The sequence below is a fragment of the Camelina sativa genome, chromosome 11 (genome assembly GCF_030686135.1).
Source record: "Camelina sativa cultivar CO46 ecotype springtype chromosome 11, ASM3068613v1".
Taxonomy (NCBI): Eukaryota; Viridiplantae; Streptophyta; class Magnoliopsida; order Brassicales; family Brassicaceae; genus Camelina; species Camelina sativa.
This window is the reverse complement of record NC_141890.1, coordinates 40,000,252-40,009,514: the sequence shown is the minus strand read 5'-3', so window position 1 is coordinate 40,009,514 and position 9,263 is coordinate 40,000,252. Positions and strand designations below refer to the sequence as shown.

Sequence of the window (9,263 nt, the reverse complement as noted above, 5' to 3'; positions counted from 1 at the left end):
AAACATGATATGATGCAAAATTTTGAAAATGAACCACAAAAAACCACATCAGATACATCATCTCAAACCCTCCCTCAAACTTAAATTACACAGTCTCTTGTGTAAAAAAAATTTGCAGAAGGATTTGAGAATCACAACAAAAACAATGCATGAATGAAATAGTATAAACAAAGGGAAGGTGGGAGTACCTCAGTAGTAGAAGAAGGAGTCCGTGCTCGCCCAAGGATTGGTGCGTGATACTGGCTCTGTCCTTCACCTTGTTCGGGATCCGCGGGAGTGGCCTAAGCTGCTTGGTCGACTTGCTGCTCAACCGTTTGCGTGTTCTGATAAACGTTCTGCTGCTCGTCGCACTGCATGTCATCGACTTAGGTTAGATGGTCCGGTCGAGTCGCAGCGCCGTGATAATACGCGAGTGGATCTTCGTGCAGCTCGAGTGGAGAGCAGGTCGATGTGGGTCGAGTGGACGCACGTCGACTCGAGCGAGGTGGATGATCCGGTGGTCGAGCCGTTCAGCTCGTGTGGTGTAACAACGAGGGGAGTCAAAGGGTGACAGATGCGTGTTTATTCTCCGGGACTGCGACTAAAGCTTCGGAAGGATCAAGTCAGAACTGGTCGTGGGTGACGAACAGCAGCGACGATGGGACGTGTGTTGAGCTTGTCGGTCGAGTGGGAGATGGTCGACTCAAGTTAGACTGGTCGAGTGAGTAGAGTTGACTCGAGCGGGATACTTCAGAACAGAGGATCGAGTGGCGTCGGTCGAGTCGTGTAACAAGCTGGTATCGCCGGATGGGTCGAGTCGCATTTCGCGCGTGTTAAGCTTCCTGGTCGAGTGGGCTGGATGTAATCTTTTGACTGCTACTTTCATTTTTCCTTTTCTATTTCTCATACTCCCTTCTGTGGATTCTGAACACAAGAAAACCAAAAACAAAAGGATCCTAAAAAAAAATATTTACAGTGATACCTTTGGGACTTCCTCCCAAGTGAGCTTGTTTAAAGTCCCTAGCTTGACTTTTCAGGTTTTTATGCCTTCTGGGGTTCATAGAGGAACACAGAAGACCCATCTGGTCGGACTTGATCAGCTAGATATTTCTTGACTCTCTGACCATTTACAGTGAATTCACTACCATCCTTGTTCAGAAGAGTGATTGCTCCGAATGGCAGAACTTCCTTGACTTCAAAAGGTCCAGACCACCTAGACTTAAGCTTTCCAGGAAATAACTTAAGTCTTGAATTGAACAGCAGAACCTGATCTCCAGCCTTGAGCTCCTTGACAATAATCTTCTTGTCATGAAAATTTTTTGTCCTTTCCTTGTAAATATTGGAACTCTCATAAGCATCAAGGCTTATTTCTTCCAACTCGTGGATGTCTAGAGTCCGCTTAGCCTGAGCCGTGTCAATATCCAAGTTCAGCAACTTGATAGCCCAAAGTGCCTTGTACTCAACCTCCACAGGGAGATGACATGCTTTACCATAGATCAACTGAAATGGTGTTCGTCATATTGGCGTTTTGAATGTTGTTCTGTACGCCCAGAGAGTCTCGTCCAACTTGACAGACCAATCTTTCTTTGAAACTCCAACAATCCTTAACAGAATACCCTTCATCTACTTGTTCGAGACTTCAACCTGTCCGCTGGTCTGAGGGTGATACGCAGTAGACACCTTGTGCTTGACACCATACTTTCTCAGCATACTCTCAAACACCTTGTTGAAGAAGTGAGTTCCACCATCACTGATCACTGCTCTGGGTATCCCATACCTTGGAAAAATTATGCTTTTGAACAGTTTCAGAACAACCTTGTGAACATTGGTGGGACTGGTGATGGCTTCAACCCACTTAGAGACGTAATCAACTGCTACCAGAATATAGACATTACCATTAGATGGAGGGTTGAAAGGTCCCATGAAGTCTATACCCCAAACATCAAATATCTCCACTTCCAGGATCGGGTTCTAGGCATCTCGTTCCTCCTTGTGATGTTGCCCATCCTCTGACAAGCATCACACTTGGTGATGAAACTGTGAGCGTCTTTGAACAAAGTTGTCCACCAGAGACCCGCTTGAAGAACCTTCTAAGCTGTCTTGAATGTGGCGAAGTGACCTCCATAGGTAGAACCGTGATAATGTTCAAGCACTCCCTACACTTCCCCTCATTTATGCATCTTCTGAACAGACCATCAGAACCTCTTTTGTACAGATAGGATTCATCCCAGAAGTAGTGGTTGACCTACTTGAAAAACTTTTTCTTCCTGTAGGGATCCATGTCATCAGGAACTTCTCCACAAACCTTGTAATTCACGACATCTGCATACCATGGTGCAGTCTCAGAAGTGATCGACATGCATCTGATTCTGAGGTTGTCAAGCTCTGTGTCATGCATCTGCTCACAAACCTGGGGGTCCAGAAGTTGTTCCTCAAGCATTGAATCATCTATGGGTACAACATCTTTAATTCTCATTCTTGACAGATGGTCCGCAACTCCATTTCTATGCCTTTCTTGTCAACAATCTCCATGTCAAACTCCTGAAGAAGCAGAATCCATCTCAACAGTCTTGGTTTGGTATCCTTCTTCTAGTTAATGTGTCTCAGAGCAGCATGATCGGTATACACTATGACCTTCGAACCCACAAGATAACTCCTGAATTTTTCGAATGCTAACACAACTGCTAGGAGTTCCTTCTCTGTGGTAGCATACCTTCCTTGAGTCTCGTCCAAGGTACGACTCGCGTAGTAGATGACATGAAGCTTCTTGTCAATACGCTGTCACAGAACTGCTCCAACTGCGAAGTCTGACGCGTCACACATAATCTCAAACGGATGATCCCAATTCGGAGCTTGAACTATGGGTGCCGAAACCAAGGCCTCCTTGATCTTGCTGAAAGCTTCCAAACATGCTGCATTAAATTCGAACTCAACCTCCTTGCATAGCAACCTTGTCAATGGTCTTACAATTTTTGAGAAGTCTTTGATGAATCTCCTGTAAAACCCAGCATGCCCAAGAAAACTTTTGATGTCTTTCACTGTCTTTGGCGGTTGAAGATGAACCATGACCTCAATCTTTGCTTTGTCAACCTCAATTCCTCTTTCAGAAATCTTGTGTCCCAGAACGATCCCTTCTTCAACCATGAAGTGGCACTTCTCCCAGTTCAGCACCAGGTTCGTCTCCTCACATCGCGTCAATACCCTGCACAGATTCAACAAACAGGAGAAGAAAGTGGAACCGTATACAGAGAATCGTCCATAAACACTTCCACTGACTCCTCAATCAGATATGAAAAAATTGACGTCATACACTTTTGAAAGGTGGCAGGAGCATTGCACAAACCAAATGGCATGCGTCTGTAGGCAAAAGTGAAATAAGGACAAGTGAAGGTTGTCTTTTCCTGATTATTTGGGTGGATAAGGATTTGGAAGAATCCATTATACCCATCAAGGAAACAATAATAGGGGTGACTAGCTAATCTTTCCAACATTTGATCAATGAAGGACAGAGGAAAATGATCCTTCCTAGAAACAGCATTCAACTTCCTATAATCAATGCACATCCTATGTCCTGTGATGGTTCTAGTTGGGATTAACTCATTTTTTCGCTTTTGATCACAGTTATGCCTCCCTTCTTAGGTACACAGTGCACTGGAGATACCCAAGTACTATCAGAGATAGGATAGATAACTCCAACATCAAGCAGTTTTAAGATTTCTTTCTTTACTACTTCCTTCAGGTTAGGATTCAATCTCCTTTGGGGTTCAATGCTAGCATAAGACTCATTTTCAAGATTGATCCTATGTGTGCAAAGACTAGGTGAGATTCCCTTGATATCATCTAAAGAATAACCTATAGTCTTTCTATCAGTTACTAGCAACCCTATGACAGGATAAGTAGAATTTGTTCCCAGAAAAACATACCTAAGCCCGGAAGGGAGAGTTTTGAGTTCTACCTTTGGAGCTTTCAGTTCCGACCAGTCGTTAGCATGGGAGTCTGGAATGATCACGGTCGAGTGGGAGGGGTGCGACTTGATCGAGCGGGATGTCGGTGTCTCGAGTCGGGTCTTGACATTGGTCGAGTGGGAGATATCATGTTCTGAACTCTCTGTCTCAACTCCACATACCTCCTCTGCGTCAGATAGCTGCTCGAATTCCTCTGGTCCATCCGTTTCTCTATGGGAGTCTAGCAGATTCTTGTAACAAGTGGTCTCGTCATGCAGGAATCCTTCTTCTCCACTCTTGGTCAAAGCAGTCTTGAGATGATCCTCCTCAGCTAATTCCTCCAACAACTCATCAACCAATTTATCCATCTCTTCAATGTAGAAGACTTGTCCTCCTATCGTTGGCTTCTTCAAGGTATCTTTGATGTCAAACCTCATAATGAAGTCGTCGCCCAGATTGAGATCAATCTTGCCATTTCTGACATCAATGATGGCTCTAGCAGTCGCCAAGAACGGTCTTCCTAAGATCAGAGGATCTTTTAGTTCTTCATCTCCATAACCACAAAGTCGGTTGGCACTTCCACGTCTCTGATCCTGACGGGTAAGTCTTCTAAAATACCATTTGGAAGTCTCACTGATCTATCTGCAAGGATGAGAGAGATGTCGCAACCCTTGAACCTTGTAAAACCCAACCTCGTAGCAATAGAGAGTGGCATCAGATTAACCGAAGCGCCAAGATCACATAGACACCTATCAAAAGACATAGGTCCAAGGGAGCAAGGTAGAGTGAATGATCCAGGATCTTTGAGCTTCTTGGGTACAATATTCTTCTGAATGATTGCACTGCATTCGAGACTCAGTACCACCATACCTTGAATCTCTTTTGATCTCTCCATTACTAGGTCCTTGAGGAATTTTTGGTAGTGAGGAACAAGTGCGAATGCATCCAGCAATGGCATCCTCAACTCAATCTCCTTGACTTGTTGTTCGAACATAGCTTTGTATTTCTTAAACCTCACTGGGAATGGTAGAGGAGGCTTGTATGGTGGAGGTATGAACCTCGCAGGTTTGTCATCAGAAACAACAGCTTCCTTAACTGCTTCAGGTTCGGACTGCTTCACTGGCTCGACTGGATCTTTGACTGCTTCGACTGGATCCTTGGTCTGAGTTTCATCTTGAACAAAAGCCTCCCCATCTAAGTCCTCACTGTCCGCAGTGACGTCTAGTACTCCTTGGCTGGGAGGCAATGTTTTCCAACTTCTCAGCGTAATGGCATTGGCGAACTCCTTAGGGTTCTGAACAATTTTCCCTGGGAATTGGCCAGGCTTTGGTGCAGAAGTAGAAGCGGATTGGCCTTCCATATACCTTATCTTCGAATTCAGAGCTTCAAATTTGACGTTCAGATCATTGTATGAACATTCCATCCTTTGACTAAGGTCAGCAAACTTCTTAGCAGTATTCATAGATCCGCTAGCTTGACCCTGAAGAAGTTGTTGCATCATTTGCTTCATTTCTTGATCTGGGGCCGGAGTAGGCTGAACTGGTTGAGGGCGGAATCCTGGCGGTGGTCCTGAGGGAGCTTGGTAACCTAGGTGGAATTGTTGTTTGGGTACGAATCCCTGATTGTAAGGCACAAAAGGTTTTTGCTGACCTTGTTGGTGCTGCTGAGGAGGGTACACCTGATCCTGTGGATTAGCAACATTGTTACTTCGGTAAGACAAATTGGGGTTCGTCTTGTAGGGGTGGTAACCTTTGTTGTACCCACCCTGATTCTGGACATAGCTGATCTCCTCAGTCTGCTCACCCTCCCTATCTAGAAATTGGAAAGGGTCATCCTCAGCTACGAAATGGACAGGCTGCTGCTGACTTAGCAAGAGGCGGTCAAGCTTGTCATTGACATTCTTAAGGTCCCTCTTGTACTTCTCCTCAGACCCAACGTCGCCGCGAACTGTGCGGTCATAGTCTTCATTGTAGTTGCCGTCACACTAGGCAAGATTCTCAACCAGTTGTCATCCTTCATCAACGTCTTTGTTCAGGAAGTTACCGTTAGAAGCAGTGTCAAGCAGCATGCAAATTTTTGGAAGTACACCACGGTATAGAGTGCTTAGCAGTGACTCGTTGCTGAAACCATGGTGTGGACACTGGCTGTGGTAACCCTTGAAACGCTCCCAGGCTTCACAGAATGATTCAGAGCTTTTCTGAGTAAAGCTAGAAATCTCATTCCTGAGACGTGTTGTTCTCGAGTTGGAGAAGAAATTGGCCAAGAATGCTTTCTTACAACCATCCCAAGTGGTGATTGATCCCTTGGGAAGGTTTTTCTCCCATTGATGAGCTTTGTCTCCCAGGGAGAATGGGAAGAGGCGCAACTTGTAACCATCCTCACTCACGCCGTTGATCTTGGTAAGACTGCACAAACGGTCGAACTCGTCCAAATGGTCTAGTGGATCTTCCATAGGCAACCTATGAAACTTGTTTCCCTGGATCATGGAGATCAGACTGCCTTTGATTTCAAAGTTGTTGTTCTGCACGGCGGGAGGGACGATTCCAGCATGCTGAGTATGAGTGTTCGGTGCATCCCCAACACCAATGTTTCGCGGTCCCGGATTTGGTCCATTCGGTTGTTCCATAGTGACTGGTGCGGGATGATCAGTGAGTTAACAAACTTGTCGTGTTCTTTGTAACTGACTGATGTCGTCGATAGCAGGAAGGAGGTTCTGATGTCTTCTTGATCTGGTGTGCATGCAATGTTGCAATAACAGGTTTCTGAGATGCAAAACAAACAAGAAGACAACCAAAACAAGTCAGTACTCAGAATGATAAGTGTAATAGAACTTAATCTTGCAAAACTTGAAATCTTAAATGTAGCAAAACGTATCCCAAATGGCAACGACGCCAAATTGATACTAAGATTTTTGTGTGTCCTAATAGGTTCAATTAACCTTATGTGTTGTAGTACTTAAGGTGTCAATCCAAATGGGATGTTGCTAGCAATCAAGATGCAATCAAGAAATCACAAGTCAAGTCAATATAAAAAGAGTGTTTGTCTAACAATCCTAGAATGATGAAAATGCAAAAACGGAAATGAACTACAGAATTAGATACGAAAATGTATGACAAGAAGTAAACAAGAGTAAAAACAAAAACGAGTCTAAGCATGAACAAAACCGCAAGATAAGAAACAGTCTCAGGAATGCAATAAAAATCAGGGAGACAGAAGTCCTAAGGATGGGAGTAATTGATGTCGGTGGAGTCTCCTAGTCTACAGAGTGTTTAACATACGACAAGCAAACTATTCCTAAACAATGAACATCACAACTTAGCTAATCCAATCTCTTGGCAAAGGCTACTCAGACTCAACCACTTCCATACCTAGCTCTCGCTTGAGAAACATGGTCGAGTAGGCATGACAAACAAGTTCATTCACGTCAACAAATATCCTAGACAACTAATCTCTTAGGCTAGGAACGTAAGTCTCTGGCACTAGTTGGTCAAACATTTCATCAAACACATTTTGGGTGTGGAAATGTCTCGGACCTAGTTCCAATTGATCAGAGATAAACTTGTAATTCTAACACTAGTCCAGAAGGGAATCATACAAATCAAAGCTTAAACACCCTACATCCTAAGATCCTCCACCTAGTCTATCCCATCCCCAAGAACCTTAACACTACTCAGATCCGGAAATCATCACCAAAGATACAAATCCAGAAAACATTGAACAAATCATAGTAGATAGATAGAAATGAGAAGAACAACTTTGTAGAAGAAATCAAGTGCAAAAACTGAATAAACTTGGAGATGTCGGATTACAAGTCTCTGAGCGTTTTTTGGTTGCTAGGTCAAACCTTAGAAAAGAAAACGAGATAAAAGATATGATGTCCCAAACCAAGACTTAACAAAATGTATATATAGTAAAAACATGTGAATCCCTAAAACTTAAAACGACAAGATATAGCGTCGGTTCGGGAATCTCCTAAAGCGTGTGAAACCAAACATGTGCGGTTGAGTCGCGTGTCGTCTCTCCCTGGGGTGCGGTCGAGTGGAATGGATCGAGTCGAGGTCATAATACTCGAGGTGGGTCGAGTGGAGATGATGCGACTCGAGCTGGGTCGAGTTGAGGTGATGTCACTCGAGTTGGGTCGAGTGGAGGTGATGCGACTCGAGCTAGGTGTATATGTATCAACTAAAACGGTGATAACACTTGAACCACGCTTCCGATTGACTTGAATAAAAGATGTTGGAAAGATGACTCAATTCACTACAACTTTGAGGAAGACGTCGAAAGCTAAATCCCAATCGAGTGGAACGGCTCGATCCAGAGTGGTTTTGGCTCGAGCTGGGTGTATACGCATCCACTAAAACGATGATAACTTCTGAACTACACCTCTGATTGTCTTGAAATAAACGGTATTGGAAATATGATTCAATTCTCTACAACTTTGATGAAGACGTTGAAAGCTGAATCCCTCAAACAGTGGCTCGAGTGATGACTCGAGTGGTGCTCAAGAGTGGCTCGAGTGGTGGACTCCTATGGTGTTGGGTCGACTCGAAGGACATGGACTCGAATGGTGTTGGGTCAACTCAAAGGACGTGGACTCGAATGGCGACTCAAACAGCGTCTCGGACGATGTGTTCCTAACGTCTCCTAGATACCTGAAATACTCCGAAATGCATTATGTATGCAAGGATGATGCAAGAACTACCTAAATATGCAAAGTATACAAAAAAGGCTAGAAATTGATGTTAAACGACTAGTTATCCTAGCTAAATGCATGACAAATACATGCTAAGCAGAGACAAAATATAGACATATCAGTCACTCTACTGATCTTTCAGCCTTTGACAATGAAACCAGGTTCAAACTCTATCAAAGAACATAAACAAAACAAGGTTAGAAAACAGAAATCATATTTTGTGAAGTATAACTTAGAAATCAGAACTATTAGAATTGATAATTACCTCTCATAAGCTCATGTTGCATATTTATTTCATCATGCATATGTTGAATGGTTGAGACTCCTTTTTCATTGATATGAACTTCACATTTTAACCATTGCTCAGTACACATCAAGACTTCAATCGTGTAATCTGTCAAACAACTTCTACATGAATTTAAAACTCTTCCACTTGTGCTGAATGCAGATTCTGAAGCTACTAATGACACTTGCATAGCAAGTATATCCTTAGCAATTAGAGATAGAGCTGGAAACTTTCCACTATTGACTTTCCACTATGATAGCAAATCATACTCTAAGCCACTTACAATATTTGGTTTCTCCACATTATCTTTCAAGTAAATCTCCAACTCATAAGCTGAATTGTGAATTCCTGTTTCCATAAC

The 9,263-nt window shown here is 43.4% G+C and overlaps 1 non-coding gene across 1 annotated transcript; it reads left to right on the top strand.

The window, feature by feature from the left end:
- Positions 1–6,046: 6,046 nt before the first annotated feature.
- Positions 6,047–6,153, top strand: LOC147935192 (small nucleolar RNA R71). Its single transcript, XR_015573278.1, has one exon. It is a non-coding gene; the product is annotated as a small nucleolar RNA R71 (small nucleolar RNA).
- Positions 6,154–9,263: the final 3,110 nt, after the last annotated feature.